Source organism: Camelus bactrianus, chromosome 5 (genome assembly GCF_048773025.1).
Source record: "Camelus bactrianus isolate YW-2024 breed Bactrian camel chromosome 5, ASM4877302v1, whole genome shotgun sequence".
NCBI classification, from domain to species: Eukaryota; Metazoa; Chordata; class Mammalia; order Artiodactyla; family Camelidae; genus Camelus; species Camelus bactrianus.
In genome coordinates, this window is record NC_133543.1 from 64,629,248 (window position 1) to 64,635,411 (window position 6,164).

The window sequence follows — 6,164 nt, forward strand, 5'->3', positions numbered from 1 at the left end:
AGTGAAAGGCTGACAACAGGTTTCAGACCCTTTCTGAAAGCCATGCTGAAGCATGTATCTGCAGATTCTAAATAAGTTCCATTTTCTCTTCGTTGATTTAAACGTACTTTGCATGTAGAGAGAACAAGGAGAGAACAAGCAGAAAGCCCTCTGAAAAAGGGAAAGAGGATGTTTTATTAAGTCCTTTCCATCTTATTTAATGTGAACAAAGTCAATAAATTCACCAATGCCATCCCAGAACAACAAAACAGGTAGCAGGTATTGGCTCTTTGTCAGACTATTGTTTGTGTATTTAATTTTACTCAAAAGAAAGCTCTCTCAGCCAAGATGGTGTGAAGAAAAAAAACAACGCATAATACGAAGAATGAAAGGTAAAGTAAAAGGAAAATAGAATAAATGATTTCAAAACTTTACTGAATATTTTTCATGGTAACTCGCTGGGGAGACAGGAGCGGTCGTGTTGATATACTGACTACAGCAAAATAAAATATGGAACACTCTCATGTTTACACTGTAAATTGGTATCACATTCTGGAAAGCATTTTAATAATACATATCAAGAAGCTTTAAACAGTTTTTACTTTTGGCCTACTATTTTTCCTCTCAAGGAAATAATTGAAAATTCAGATGGAGATATACATACATGGATTTTAATTACAGCATTGTTTGCAGATGTGAGAAATTAGAAATGACTAAGCATACATTAATGGGAGACTAGTTAAATGGCTAGTAACCCATAGAATGTTCTTCAGTAATGAAATATGGTAATTTGAAAAATATTTAATAGCATGGATACATGTTCAGAATATAATCTTTAAAAAAATCTTCATTTTTTTTTAATTTTTAATTTTTTCATTGGAGATACTGGGGATTGAACCTAGGACCTAACGCATGCTAAGCACGCGCCCTACCACTGAGCTGTTACCCTCCCTGCCACAATAACAATTTTAACCGAAAAAACAGCATATAACATTCTTTGATCACTTATTTTCTGTTTTCCTTCCTACTTATAATGCACTTACTGTAGTAAATCACATCATATGTAGTGGCAAGTCAAGTGGTATCACCCTATGACCCAGCTGGTATAGTCAATATCAACAATTTGGTGAGTTCCTTTCACTCCTTACTTCATGCTTATATAAACATATACACAATTATACGCACATACACAGTATGCTTTTAATTTTGTAAATCAATTTTTTATATTATGCTTTTAAAAGTACTGGGTGGAATCCAAGTTATTTCTGAGGAATTGGATTAGGAAATTTTTTAATTTTTATCTATTTTTCAATGTATTTTCCAAATTATCTGTATAGAACATTTAAAAAATGAGTGAAACTAAACCCTGAGCTAAGGAGGTATTTTGAATGTGAGAAGGACACAGAAATAAATGATTAGCAAATGGCAGGTGTCAGTGACGAAGTAAGTATTAATCGACATAGCCACCAAGGTCAGCTTTCTTTCAGGTCAGTATCCCGTATCTGATTCTCTGGGGGTGTTTGTGCCTCTAGGGGCGTGCAAGAGGGACCACAGGCAAGCCGTGGATTAAACGTGCATGCCCATTTCAGAGATAAGTAGTTTAAATTATTTTATATTAAAAGAAACGGAACAAGTGAATCGAAGAGGATGGCTTTAAGTCATGTCCCTACCCCCTTGGGATATACTTATCTTTTTAGGTCAGTGTTTCTCAACCTTGGCTGTACTTTAGAATCATCTGGGACCTTTTAAAGCTTTGATTCCCTGGATCCCATCTGCAATGATTTTGACTTAATTGGACTGGGGTGGGGCCTAGGAATATTGTAGAAGTTTCCCAGGTAATACTGATGTCTACACAAGGTTGAGAACTGCTGTCCTAGGCCAAGAGCATTGCTCATACTGGAAAAGGTAGCAACAGTAACACAGACAAACTGATAATCTTGAGGCTCTGTAAGATTTTCATTTAATATTTCATGCATTTGTTTAAGCGATCAGTCACACATTCAGAAAATAATTAAGCAGACACATGTGTTTACAATACTAAGTGGTTTTTCTCAAAGAACAGTTGTTTCCTGGAATGTTCTTAGGACAACAATGTGAACAGGCAGTTTTTAGAAAGACGTACACTCGTTCACGTGTGATTCATCTCTTGCTTGATTGACATTGTTAATCACACAGTTCTCTTAACTCTCAAACATCTTATGTGTACTTTTCTTGGTACTATCACTCTTTTACCATTTGACTCTTTCGTGTACACATTTGAAGGCAACTCATTTCTTTGTATCACTCACAGTGACTAGTAAAGTACAAATCTTGCATACAGTAGGTGCTTAATAAAAATGTGTAGCATAAAATGACTGCTCAAATCCAGACTCCCAAACTTTCTTGGTTCACAGCCTTTAAGTGTCTCAGTAATTTTTTTTGTTAGCCAGACAGCATCTTTTAGCAACTTAGTAGTCATTTGAAATTAATACATATTTTCTAATTACTTAATGGGATGTGTTATTGTCTGTTAAAAACTGTATAGCTTCTCAGACCTTGGAGTTAACCTGAACACTGCCATCTTTATTTCCTGTTCAATGTTCATCTTTATGCAGTGTTTTGTTGTTGTTGTTTTTAATCAGAACAGTCACTGAACACTCAACTTTACAAAGATGTCATGTCACTGATTTGACTAGAGGATGTTGGATTATGGACTCTCTCAAGCTAGTGTGGTGTCCAACAGAAGTTAGTATCATTGTGTTTCCATGAAAATTTAAACTATCTTCTGGCAGCCCTGTGAGTTTGTAGTGTCACCTTTGGTGACTTCGAGCACAGTTAAGGAACTGTGGCCCCAAATCTTGGGCTTTTGATGTTTTTCTGTTTTAGTCACAGCAGAGGATTTGTTGACTAACCTTTTGTTGATTATTTTGTTAGTGTTAGACATTCAATTGCTAAGCCTATGCATACATTCTAACAGAGAAATCATAGAATTTCTTTGCAGCATTAATATGTGGAACCACTAAAAATAGGTACTTAAAAAAAAGCACTTAACTGGATTCAAGGCACTGTAATAATAAGTACTTTACAGTCCTGTATTCTTTGATTCTAAGATGTTTTTGAGATTTGACAGCATCTCACAGACGATGGTAAAGAGAACTTCCCTGCTGCAGGACAGAAAGAAATCAGCTGTCCTGTTGCATGGGGCTTGGAGATGACAGTCTTCGGACACAGCTGGACTGTTCCCTTGGCAGGAGGTGGAGGCTGCTGGCCATCCCAGTTGGTGTGGACAGTTGACCCTAATTTAAAGCCCATTGTGGAGAAATGTGCTAACATGGGCTCCAGCAATGAGTTCTTTCCAGCTCCAGGTCCTCTGGTTTAGAGTTGGCAGCTCAAAATAGTAATCACACTTTATAATTACTTGCTCTTTGGGGATATTACATCCTTTTTAGAAGCTTGGTGGGGAATATTTTGGGGGTTTATTTGTGGGGGACATTTTAGTTTGGTAATTCAAACTCTTTAGGATATTAATTATATAAATAGCAATAGCTTGATTCTCCCTTTGGCCTGTATGACATAGTCCTTTCTAGACTTCATTCATCAACTGTACTAAGTTAGGAACACTTAAGGACATTGAATCATTAAATTGCCAAAGAGGCTGGAGTGTTGTGTCCAATTCAAGTAATTCATACTTAATTCATCCCCAAGGGGTTATTATACCCTAGCTCGCTCATCTAACCTGATTTCCACTGATACATTCATGAGAGGTAACATTCAGCGATTGTTGGTTCTCTGAAGGTCTTCTTGTCTCATATATCATTGTTAATATATTTGAAATACCTAGGGGAAAAATACTTACTATGCACAGATTCCTAATGGATTATTCCTTTTAAGTAGCAATTTATTAAGAAACCTAAGTCTATGTGAAATAGATGTTATAACAACTTTATATTAAAAAATTCTTTAATTATTTCCCCAAGTGGGGTCTTTCCCCTTATAGCAGTCTTTTGTTTTCACCCATATTATTTGTTTCCATTTTTATTGTAAACTTCAATTTTGGTTCCTTGGTGATATGCTAGAGGGTTTTTTCCAATTATTTAGAATTGGGTAATTAGTAGAACTTAATCTTCATATAATTGCTTTTCTAAGGAAAAGCTACAATGGTGGCCCTAATCTTGCTTTTGAAATTCCTTCTCAACATCACAAGAATGAACCTATCTGTTAAAGAAAGTTATTGAAGGAAGAATTGGTAAAGAATCAAAGAATTTGTACTTTGCTTAAAGTATATAACTTACAAAAGTTCTGTGCACAGAAATGGTTGCTTACACATTATCTCCTTGTCCCACCCCCCACTGTAAGGCTTGTCTACCTCATCTCACACATTTGCATCCTCCCTTGCAATTATTAAGTGGTTCTGAGCCCAAAGTCTCACTTTATGATTTCAGAATAAGGAATTCATTCATTAATTCAATCATTCATTCAAAAATAAAGATTGGTATTTGAGGATACAGCAGTAAATCAAATGGAAAATCTCATGATCTCATAGAGCTAACATTCTAGTAGGGGAAACAGAAAATGAATATAATGAGTAAATTATACAGTACTTAAAGAAGGTAGTATGGAAAAAATAGCTTAGGATGTGGGGAGAGTGGTTGCTCAATCCTTGATGTCTCCAGGGGAGCCTGGAACCAGGATTGTTCCTTGGCCAGTTCCTGGGACTAGGCTCTTGGAATGTTCTGTATGTTACTAATGAACGATGATGTTTTGTATGCCCAGAGCAATGGGCTGTCCTGTTCCAGCTTGTCAAGGCTTCTCAGGATTAGCTAGTAAGTTTATGATATATACCTGGTATCTAAGCTGGGGTCCTGTGTTTCAGCTACCAAAGCTGGTTACATAACAAGGATGTGTCTGCGGGACCAGCACCCCTGTGACACCCTTGCATGTGTCCCTGCAACTCGCAGCTAGAGAGGAATTGTGTCTTACGTAAATCGAGAAAGAGATGGACCTGGAAGCTCATGTCTGACTTCTCTGGGCTTGGCAGATGCGTTTATTCTTCCTGTTGTTTTTAGTCTTACCCTTTGCTGTAATAAGTCCTACAGTATGACCTGCACTGAGTGGTGTGAGTTCTTCTGGTGAATCACTGAACTTGAAAGTGGTCTTGGGGCCTAAGAAGGACTGGGAGGGTAGGAGTCATGAGAAGTGTAATTTTGACAAAGACTTTGAGAAGGTTAAGCCATTTGGATATCTGGAGGAAAAGAATTCTAGGCAGAAAGAACAGCCTGTGCAGAGACCCAGGAGGAGGCACTAGCCTGGTTCAGGGAAGTGCAAGGGGCCGATGTGGATCAGGCGGGGTGAGGATGGAGTGGGGGCGGGGGAGGAAGCCCAGAGACAAAGTGGGGCGCAGCATCAGACAAGGACCTACCTTCCTGAGGGAAGGAGCCGAGGTCGGTCAGCATGTGCTCGCTGGGCGGGCTGCTCAATTCCCATCTTTCCTCCAAGAGGAAGATCCACTTCTCACGTTTTCTCAGCTCACTCATTCCTGCTTTTGGCGGGGCCTTCACGTATTCTTTTTAACCTCATTGTTCTTTTATCAGTCTTTAAATTTTTGTGCTGTTTTCTCAGGAAAAAAAAAACCCTCGTATTTTCCTCCCATCCTTTTCATCTCTGAGGCCACTGGGCTGTAGCTTCTTGTCACTCCACACTTAGTGCCTTCATATATAGTGTACTTAATTAATGCATGGTGGGTGAATGTGACTGAATAAATGTGATTCTGAGGTAGGATGGAAAAGTAAGAAGAAAAGATAAAGCTTAGGATGAGAAATGCCTATGTAGGAAGTTTGGACAGCATGCTTTAGGAGTTGATTTATTTATCAGATTGATTTATTTCCCCTGAGGAAGAGGGCCCTTTGGGTCGGCAGAAAGGACTGAGTCCAAGTACTAATGGCTCACTTTCTCGTTTGTTCCCTACTGAGTCGTCTGCAGTGTGCTTGTTCTTAAGTTATAAGGACTCTTTTTTTTTTTTTTATGGTATCCTTTTCATTAGTTTTGGTGAATCGCACTGATTTAAGCCTCTGGTCCTGGTGGAGAAAATGTGTATTTCACTTGCTCCATAACATTTTTCACCTTTGGAGATCATGTCCTTATTCTGTCTATAATTTCTTCTCAGATTTGACATTTTCTCTGTGATGAATATTAGTGCAATACTTCAA

At 38.0% G+C, this 6,164-nt stretch overlaps 1 protein-coding gene across 1 annotated transcript in view; it reads left to right on the top strand.

Moving 5' to 3' along the window:
* Positions 1–6,164, top strand: part of FAM171B (family with sequence similarity 171 member B) — a 59,284-nt gene that overhangs the window by 21,518 nt on the left and 31,602 nt on the right. The gene's annotated exons all lie outside the window — the stretch shown is intronic.